Below are 9,913 nucleotides of genomic sequence, written 5' to 3' on the forward strand. Positions count from 1 at the left end.
ATGTTGTTGTCATGAATGTCTTGTTGTGGACGATGATTTGTTTAGCATCCTTGGAGTGGCGCGCAACTCCATGGATGATCTTGGAGTCCTAGGCTTAGGCAAGAGATTGCTAGGCCTAGGTGAGCCTCTTGATCTTCCTACATTCCCCACCCAAGATCCGATACGACATGACCCAGGAAGGAATGTAGGCAAGGTGTTTGTTAAAATGCACCATAGAGGATGTGAGCACTCGTGTGTCATGTCTACCTATGAGAGGCGTATAGACCGAAATGGCTACGCACTAGCATGCCATTCCTCTTGACTTGTGTCACAACACGCAATCACCACCCAACCTTTGGGTAGCTAATCTCACATTACAATTAGCACACACAATCCTAATCCGCCTTTCTTTCTATTGTTTTACTTTCACTCGTCCCTTTCTTACTTTGTTTCCTTATCTCCCTCTACTTGATAATGCAATCCCTTGACCAAGAATCTCTAAGCCCAAAAATCCTTACCATAACAATTAACACTCGCTCAACACTTTCAAGTTATCACTCATTGAGTACGACAATCAGGGTGGTTCTCACTCCCGTTTTACATCCCTTCATTCATCTTCACGACCCTTGCACACCTACACTTTTGACAACGTGATTTAAAATGAGAACCGTAACAAAAAGCGTTAGTCATCTTCCAACAAAGCCGGTCAATAACACCATCGAGAAAGGAGATCAAAGAGCTTTAATCGGCCATGGAGGAGCATATTGGATTGATCAATTTGGAGAAGTAGTTGGAGTCTTGGCAGTATAAATAGAGGCAATAATGAAGAGGGAAGGATCATCAATTCACCCCGGACCAATTCCGGTGGCGGTGAGCATAGACTCTTTGTTGGGCAGCAATTCCGGTCAGTACGGCTGGATTTTGGCATTCGGCGGCAACGATTCTAGTCTGCGGCAGAGGTCTGGGCAGCTTATCTGATTTGCGATTTCTCCACTTGAGCAGCTTCAAGTTCTGGACGTGAAAATTGTTCGGCGAGGCCGCAGTGAATTGAGCAGCGAATTACATCCAATTGTCTCTGTTGTTTCTTTATTTTCTTTCTTAATTTGGGTTTGTTTGGTTCTTCACAGTTGTTGACCACAAGTAATTTAGTGTGGGTCCATCAATTTAGTGTAGCAATAAGCAATATTGTTTATTTCCTTCTTTTAATTTATGTTCTGGTGAATTAGTTGTACTGCTACGTGGATTGATCTTGCTGCTAAGCGTTATTATATTTGATGTTCTCCTTTTAATTGCTAAGCTTTACTTTATTAATTCATTAAATTTACTTTTAATTGCTAAGCTTTATTTTATTTGATTTTACGGGTTGATATTTTAATGATTGATAGTTTTAGAGTTAAGGTGCAGAATTAATAGGAGTAAATACTCAAAATGGTCCCTCGACTATAACTAAATTCACAAATTGGTCCTCGACTTTCAATTTTAACCAATTAAGTCCTTAACTTTATAATTTTAACACGATTTGGTCCTCCGTCTATTTGACCGTTTGTTGACTGTGATTTTTTGAGGATATATATGTAATTTCATGGTCCATCGTCGGTTTTTTAAGGTTCCGGTTTCATTTCCAGACTTCACTGTTACATTTGATTCCACTACCGAAAGCAATCTACCAAATCCTGTCGCCTTTCTTCATCCTCCCTTTGGATTCAATGTAGTTGAGTTCGTACCAGGGCAAAGAAGACGACGTGTTTCCGAACCGGTGCAACGTCATCCTGGAGGCCTCCACGTGCTCCAACAAGAGCTGCAGGTTCTTCTGGAGATCGTCGATGACAGCGCGGTCGCCGGCGTTGATGCATAAGTGTTTGAAGTCGGGAATGTAGGGTTTCCATTTGGGATTGAAGATTTTCCAGTCGATTAGGGTGAAGAGGAAAAAGAGCTGCTCCGATGGCGGGAGAACGAACGGGCCGATTGTGGTTATGTTGGATTTGAGGGCTTCGCCGGCGATCACCATTAGGTATTTTGAGAGGTTCATTCCGACTTTCCATTGCGGATCTTCCTGCTCGTAAACGCAGCGGTATGCTTTATCGTTGGCGTGCTTGTGCGTGCGGACCACGTGCATGAGCCGGTACTTGACCCGACCCGAACCGCACTTCATGTTGGACTAAATCGTGTTAAAATTGCAAAGTTAAGGACTTAATTGGTTAAAATTGAAAGTTGAGGACCAATTTGTGAATTTAGCTATAGTTGAGGGACCATTTTGGGTATTTACTCAATTAATAGTGGTATTGAGTTCATGTTCTTAAGTTTTTCCAAATGATTTCTATTTGTTATTCTGCTTTCTGGTTTAATTTTATTGCTTTAACTTCATGAGTTTTATAGATCGTTATCTTTGGCATTTGATTCTCGTACTTTACATTATCCAGTCATTTATTTCTTAAGGTTAGTTTATAAATTGCATAGTATCAATTCCCTGTGGGTTCGACCTTTGCTTTGCACGCTATCACTACAACTGATTCGTGCACTTGCGAGGACATATTTAAAATTGTCCATCACCTATTCAACCAATTGGCTGATTCATCTCTTCCAAGGCCACCACAACCTGCATTTTGTGTGGCTAGGTTCACTGCTCCATCGACATTAAATTTGATCTAGCCCTGTTGGGGTTTGGACCAGCCTAGGACCCTCCAGTTTAGACTCGACTTCCTGAGCTCTGTGGTTTTTGCTTTATCAAAGGCTTCATTAGTCTCATTCACCTATGACTTGATCCACTATACCTTGAACTGAACTGGTTTCTCTTCGTTTCTAAACGTAGCATTATTTCGCCATTTCTAGAGCCACCAAAGGATTATAGCGAACTTGACACTTCGGTCCGACGGCCGGCCACTATAACCTTTTCCTAAAATACCCCGGTCGAACCATGATAAGTGCCCAAAAGTGTACATTCTTGGAGGTATAAGTGTGTAAGTCTAGGTCATATTTCATGGGAAATGAAGAGAAAGTAGCATGAGTTCACTAAGAATACAAACAAGCAAAGCATTTGAATGACGTGTTATTATTTCTTGTAGGTAATTGCGTGAGAAGACATAATAGAGAAAAGAAGAAGAGAAGCCATAAAGAAGCAGCACCCCACGCAGCGAACGTGGAAGATTGCGTGGAGCCATAAGTGACCGTCCAACGCACGTTGGACGGGACCTTCTCAAAGGCGCGGGAATTGAAGTATAAAAAGGGAAAATTCAGCAATTGAAGGGTGACACGCTCATTTTAATTACACTTCTCCTGAAATTATAAAGCTAAGTTAGGACCCCTAGAGAGAGAAACAAAAAGATTTTACTCTAGATTCAAGAAGATCTTGCAATTGAAGATTGGAATTTGCAATTGATTGGTATTTCTTACATTTCTAGCACTTTCTATACATGTTTTCTATATTCATTGCTTGTTTCTTGTGAATTTATCCATGCTTAGAAGTAGATTTCTATCCAACATGTTAGAGATTAGCTAGATATCTTTGATTGGATTGCGATCCTTGGATTCATGGCATTCTAGGTTGCTAGATTAGAAATTGAGTGGATGTATTGATGAATTGACTTGCTATGTGTTGAGTTTGATTGCTTTGATCTTGTTTAATTGGTGGCCACAATTAGGCAAGAGTTTAGAAAGGAGAAATGTGTAAGAGATTACCATTTCTACCTAGTCTAGAGACTCACCACCCCTGCCCTACGATCCGAGAGTGCTAGGCCCGGGAGGGGAGGTAGACCATATATTTGTGAAAATGCCTTAGTCGACTTAGGCAACTACGAGTCTAGATTCCACGCAATCTAGTGGAAGTGTCGTACACCCCCGTAGGAACTCATGAGTCAATCATCCCGTTGTCATATCCCGGACAAGTCCAACCTATGAATGTTTGGCCAAAGAGAGCAATCCAATCTCCATCTCACTTGTTTGTTCTTCCTCTTTCCTTGTCTACGTGTGTTTCCTTGTCTAGTTCTTATGTTTTCCTTTAGCTTGGCTTGGTTTACTTGCCCATGTGCTACATTGTAAGCGCATATTGTACTGTCCAATTTGTCATCCTTGTGAGACACGACACTCGGGGATTTCATTTCCGTTTACACCTTCCATCCACCACAATACAAGTGTAACTGCTGCATTGATTCGCCGTCCATAGGATAGAACACCGCTTATATTTCTCTAGCACGGGGGAAATTGGGGAGAATGTGGTCAATATGTTCACTTGCGTCCTCTATAAAACCCATCTGGCTCTGTTCATATTCGACATGATCCTGTCGTGCCTTACTAGCCACAGAAAGGCACGGATCCTGTTTGGTATTTTCAGTTTCCAAATGTTATTCCAAATACCAATTGTGGGAGAGTCAGAACAACTTGTTGCAAGTTCGTAGGCTTTTCTCACAGAGAACCTATCTGAGGTATCATTTTCCCACCCTATTTCATCTTCTAACTCGTTATCACTTATAACGAATGCAGCCAACGCATCCATAACTTCCACCGGTAGGCAGATGTCCAACTTTTGCCATTTCCAGCCACTCGCATGATCCCAGTAATCAGCAACAATTGCTTGTAATTCATAGGGGGTATAGGACCTAGGACAATGTTCTCGAGAGGTTGGGAGCCTAGCCACCAGTCCAGCCAAAACCGGGTAGAACTTCCATATCTGACTCTTTTCTTCAAGCCCTTGGACAGGGTAGTGGACCCGATGGTGATTCCTCTCCAAGCAAAGGACATATTGGCTTTCGGTTTCCAAGACGATGGATCTGTCTCGATTATAGAGTATTTAACTTTCATTATTTTGACCCAGAGGCTGACATTTTCTGTAATGATCCTCCATTCCAGTTTGGCCATAAACGCTTGATTCATCTTTTCCATTCTCCGAATGCCAAGGCCCCCTTGATTTTTCGGCCTTGTGACAATATCCCAGCTAACTAAATTGCACTTCCTTTCACCTGTCTTCGCACCCTATAGGTCTTGCTCTTTCGATGTCCTCTTGGCCAGATCCAGTGACTTCATAGCTACCAGCAGATTCTTGGAGCGGTTTCTTGATAGTCAACAATGTTAACCTAGAGAATTTATTTTTATCGCCCGAAAATGAGTAACTAAGTGGGTGAAGTATGGTTCTCGTACCAGAAAGTCATGAGTTTGATTATTATCAGCAACTTCTCGGCCAAGTCGTTGCACAGGGTTTACTTAGTGCGATTTATCTCTCTCGTGCAATTTAAATATTTATTACACTGGATCGGAGTTTACCAAGTGTACACCATCGAGTAGTGGCTATGATTTCCCCCATCAAACAAAATATATTTTTTTATTTAAACTTTTAACAAATTAAACAATACATTTATTCACATTTGTAATTTGTAATATAATAATTATAATAGAGGTTTATTTTTCATAACAATAATGTATTTTGTAATGAAGTTATTAATATGTTTATTAAAATTTTATTTAAAAATATACTAAATAAGACGTCACTTCTAGACTCAATATATTTTGTTATATATATATATATATATATATATATATATATATATATATATATATATATATATATGTGTGTGTGTGTGTGTGTGTGTGTGTGTGTGTGTGTGTGTGTGTGTGTGTGTGTGAGAGAGAGAGAGAGAGAGAGAGAGAGAGAAACAAATTGTAGACTTGAAAGACTTGGGCTAGCCGGCCAATCCACTAAATTTAATATATTATAGCATGCTCAAGCCTTCAGGTTTATTAGTTCCGAGCCATCAAATTAATTTTCTTATTTGGTTAAAATTTTTGTCTTAACCCATTAATTTTTCAACCACGACTGGAAATTACGGTTTTCAACAACTTAAAAGTAGTCAAAAATGCCCTCAATCCGGTCAGAAACACCCGTTTTGACCACTTTTTCGACCACATTTGTGATTTGTTATTCAAAAAAGTCTTGATCGCTATTTTTGATCATCCGCAAAAGTGATCAAAAATAGCGACCACTATCCTCATGTAGTCAAAAAATAACGTCCACTGGGTGATTAGAAAATCCGGACCAGCCATGGCTGTCCGTTTTGGTTTCTGACAAAAGAAATGGATACACATACTACCAAAGAAATGGATTACCTTTACCAAAATGTAATACAATCACTAAGTGTATGATTTCAGTTATGATTTTGAATTTTGATTCCAATATTTGAACGAAACGTCCCATAATTGACTAGATTGCATGTACGCTGGCTGGGTGAAGAACTGTACTGAACCTTTTTCATTTTAGGTTTTTATCTCTTGGGGAGGGGGGGAGAGGAGGTTGTATATGCTTAATCTTTTTTTTATGGGTCAGACCACGAGATATCCTGAGCAGATCTTAACTGTAGGAGACACCTTTAAATCCGTACCAATTAGTTTAGTGGCAAAGTGCTGGCCATATTAGTTTTTCCATGCGAGAGGAAGTTCCAACTCCCAATTTCTTTTAAAAAATGAGAGTGCACGACCACTCACGCTAATCAAGTTGATTGTATATGCTTAATCTTTGACATCTCATGTGGGATGGTTACATTTTTTGGTTTATTTGTTGACATGGTTGCAGATTTACAGAGCAAGAATCGGTCTTGTCGGCCTTAAAATACGGGTCAAACCAAAAATTCTGCAGATCCATCCATTTGACTTGCATTTAAAGCTAACTAATCCCAATCCCCATTTTTGTGTTCCAACTTTACAATGTATTCGGAAGGACTTGTATAGTTGTATTGCAGGCCAGATGTAAATTTCTTGACTTACTAGATGGCACCGCATGTGACGAAGGAACAATTTGGTTTGTAAATTATGGACGGTGCACAATACAAAATTAAACTGTTATTAACACTTGATGGTGTGACCGTAACTAAACTACACTTTGTTTAATTCTTATTCACGTTTTCATTTTTCTTTTTACCACTATATGAAGAAAAAAAAAACACGAAGAAGCTAGAAGTTACAATGTATGTAATAGAACTTACTAATTCATACAATAGCCTATTTTGCAATTACTGGGACAAAATTTATATTCCATAGAAATATTATTGTGAATATTAATTCTATTGTTTTGTTTGTGATAATATATATAGAGGGATGTTAATCCGGCAATTAAGTTCGCTCGGTTTTGGGCTAGTCTTGTTGAGCTGTCGGACTTATTGGTTCAGGCTAATCGATTATTTTATTATTTTATTTTTGGGTTCGGGTTCGTCCTGACCCTAAACTTCAAGTTGTCAGGCTTATCGGACAGGTTGAGCCATCTGAACTAGAATTGAGAACTAAGAGTAAGTACCCACATTTAGAGGTATAAAATCAGACTCGATTCGCCGAGTTGAGCCCATTTAGCCCTTGTTTAGGCAAGTTGAGTTGTATATTTCTTCGACTCGATCCGAACAGGTCGTCCTATTTAGACCCTAGGGGTACCCGTGTTATACAAGTTGCCATCATGGCCTATGTATCCCGCTGGCCAACTGACAGATGGTTTTTAAAGTAATAGTGGGATGGTGGAATGATGGAGGTAAGTGTAAACGGGAATTGGGATCTCCCGAGTGTCGAACTCAAGGATGTCAAGTCGGAGCCAAGTGAAATGCAAACAACCTAGTGTCACAATGTATCAACAAGGATGGTCTAGGTGCTAGGTGGGGGTGTTGGTAGTGTGTGGGAAAGTGAGAAACATAAGAAAGTGAAGGAAAACCAAGGAAACAAATATAAAACAAGTAAAACGGGGATTTGGATGGAATTGGAGTTGTGGTTTGTGCACTCATTGGTCTTAAGTAGATAAGAGTGGGTGCAAGACTTGGCTAACCTAGGGAGACCTAAGACACCATCATTAGGTGGCGTCACACCTAAACTCTCGTTCCCTACGTCGGGCAAGGCATTCATCAAACACTTGGCGGGTAGTCTACCGTCTCCTCCCCTAAGCTCGCCCTCTCGGGTCGTAGGAAGGGGATTGCAAGGGCAAGACTAAGGAGAGTGCAATCTCTTGCTAAACTCCCACTCTCACACTCATCTAACCATTGGAGCTCTCAATGGAAAGAGATCAATATGCACTGTACTCCTCTACAACAAAGGCATACAAGGCCAAAACATACAACCAATCTCATCATTCATACATTCAAAGCATAAGAACACAAATACAATCCAATCCACATCCAAATCCTAGATGTCTAACAATTCATCATCATTAATAAGATCACAAAGCATACATTAAATAAGAAATATGAACAAGGAAGAGTGGTTACCCAAGTCTTCGATCTTGATGCTTGTAATCCAATAGAAATGTTGAACAATGAATTCTAGGGTTGGAAATAGAAATCTAATCTAAGAAATTGAAAGGAAAAGATAAAACCTAATCTAACCTAATCTAAGAGTGCTGAAATGAAAGGTGAGGAAAGGGGAAAAAGAAGTCTCCTCCCAAAAAATCCCCTTACAAGCCTTTAAATAGGCTTAAAATATGTCTTTTCCGCGTTGGCATCCAAACGTTCATCACAACGTGCGTTGTGATTTCGTTGTTCTTTCGGCTTCCGCGACAATGCACTCGTAATGCACGTTGCGGCTTGAGTTGTTGCGAATCTGCCCTTCTTGCCTTCACCAAGATTGTAGCCCTTGAAGTTTTCAAACCACAGCCTCTGAAATCACCTCAATTGGACACCCTTAGCTCAAGATATGATCGTTCTACCGAACTATCGCCGGAATGTCCTGAAAATGACAATGTTTCGCTATTTTTCTACAAAGGCAATAGAATTAGTCCTTAATCCTAATTTCTATCAAACTAAGCTAATTAAGCACAAACTAGGCATAAAGGACTCCAATTAAAGCACCATTAGCCTATAAAATACCCTATAAAACATAGTATATTTGGCGCTTATCACCAACCCGCATAACCCGCCACCCCTACCCATACCTCCATCCTAAGTTTATTAAATATTTAGTAGTTTAAACTTGTTTGTAATTTTGTATGAAAATTTAAAATAATATTGTTAATAGTAAGAATTGAACTCTTAATCTCTCCTTTAATCTTAACCTAACAAGCTAAGATCAATTAAATGCCAAACATATTTATTGAACTTTTTTTTGTATAATTATATATATATATTTAAATCACTCAAACAAACATTATATAGTTATATAGTTATATAATTATAACACACACACACACATTAATGATCAAATGAGAACCACCCCTTATGTGAGAGCATGAGAACCAACATGAATATACACAATCTAGTGATGTACTACACGAATGCACACAATCTACTCCTGGGTAGATTGTGTGCATTGTGTACTTAGAATATTGAATTCTGTGCATTATGTTGTAGTTTTCTCACCTAACACAAGTGTGTGTATATATAATTATATTAATATAAAATTACAATTAAACTAATTAATTAGTACTTAAAAAATAATTAATACGTTTAATTGTAATTTTATATATATAAAAAATTAATGTAAATTTTATTTATTACATAAATTAAGTAAAGTTTTACAATTTAAACTATACATTTCATAAACTTCATAACTTAATAATATTATAATAATAAAGTAAAAATAAATATATTACATATAAATTATATTTATGTTAAATAAATTATAATTATATTTTAATTTAAACTAGCACATTTTGATATTTACACAAATAACTATAAACTTATACATCATCAATTAATCCAAACCTCCATTCCTAAATTTTAACTAAAAATAATTAATATACTTACACTATAATATAATATTTACAATAAGTGTTTAATTTTTCATTATTTATTATCATAAAAATAATTTATTTCGTAATATATGATATGAGTTTAATTGTACATGTTTCTCTTGTTAGTTTGAGTCTATTTGTGGGCTTAAGTTTGTTAAATTGTTACTTTCAATACCTTATTCATTGCTTTCTAATGAAAATATGGTTTAATGCTTGATTTGAGAGTTTTTATGGTTTTGTTAGTGTTTTGAA

Source organism: Ipomoea nil, unplaced genomic scaffold (assembly GCF_001879475.1).
Source record: "Ipomoea nil cultivar Tokyo-kokei standard unplaced genomic scaffold, Asagao_1.1 scaffold2705, whole genome shotgun sequence".
NCBI classification, from domain to species: domain Eukaryota; kingdom Viridiplantae; phylum Streptophyta; class Magnoliopsida; order Solanales; family Convolvulaceae; genus Ipomoea; species Ipomoea nil.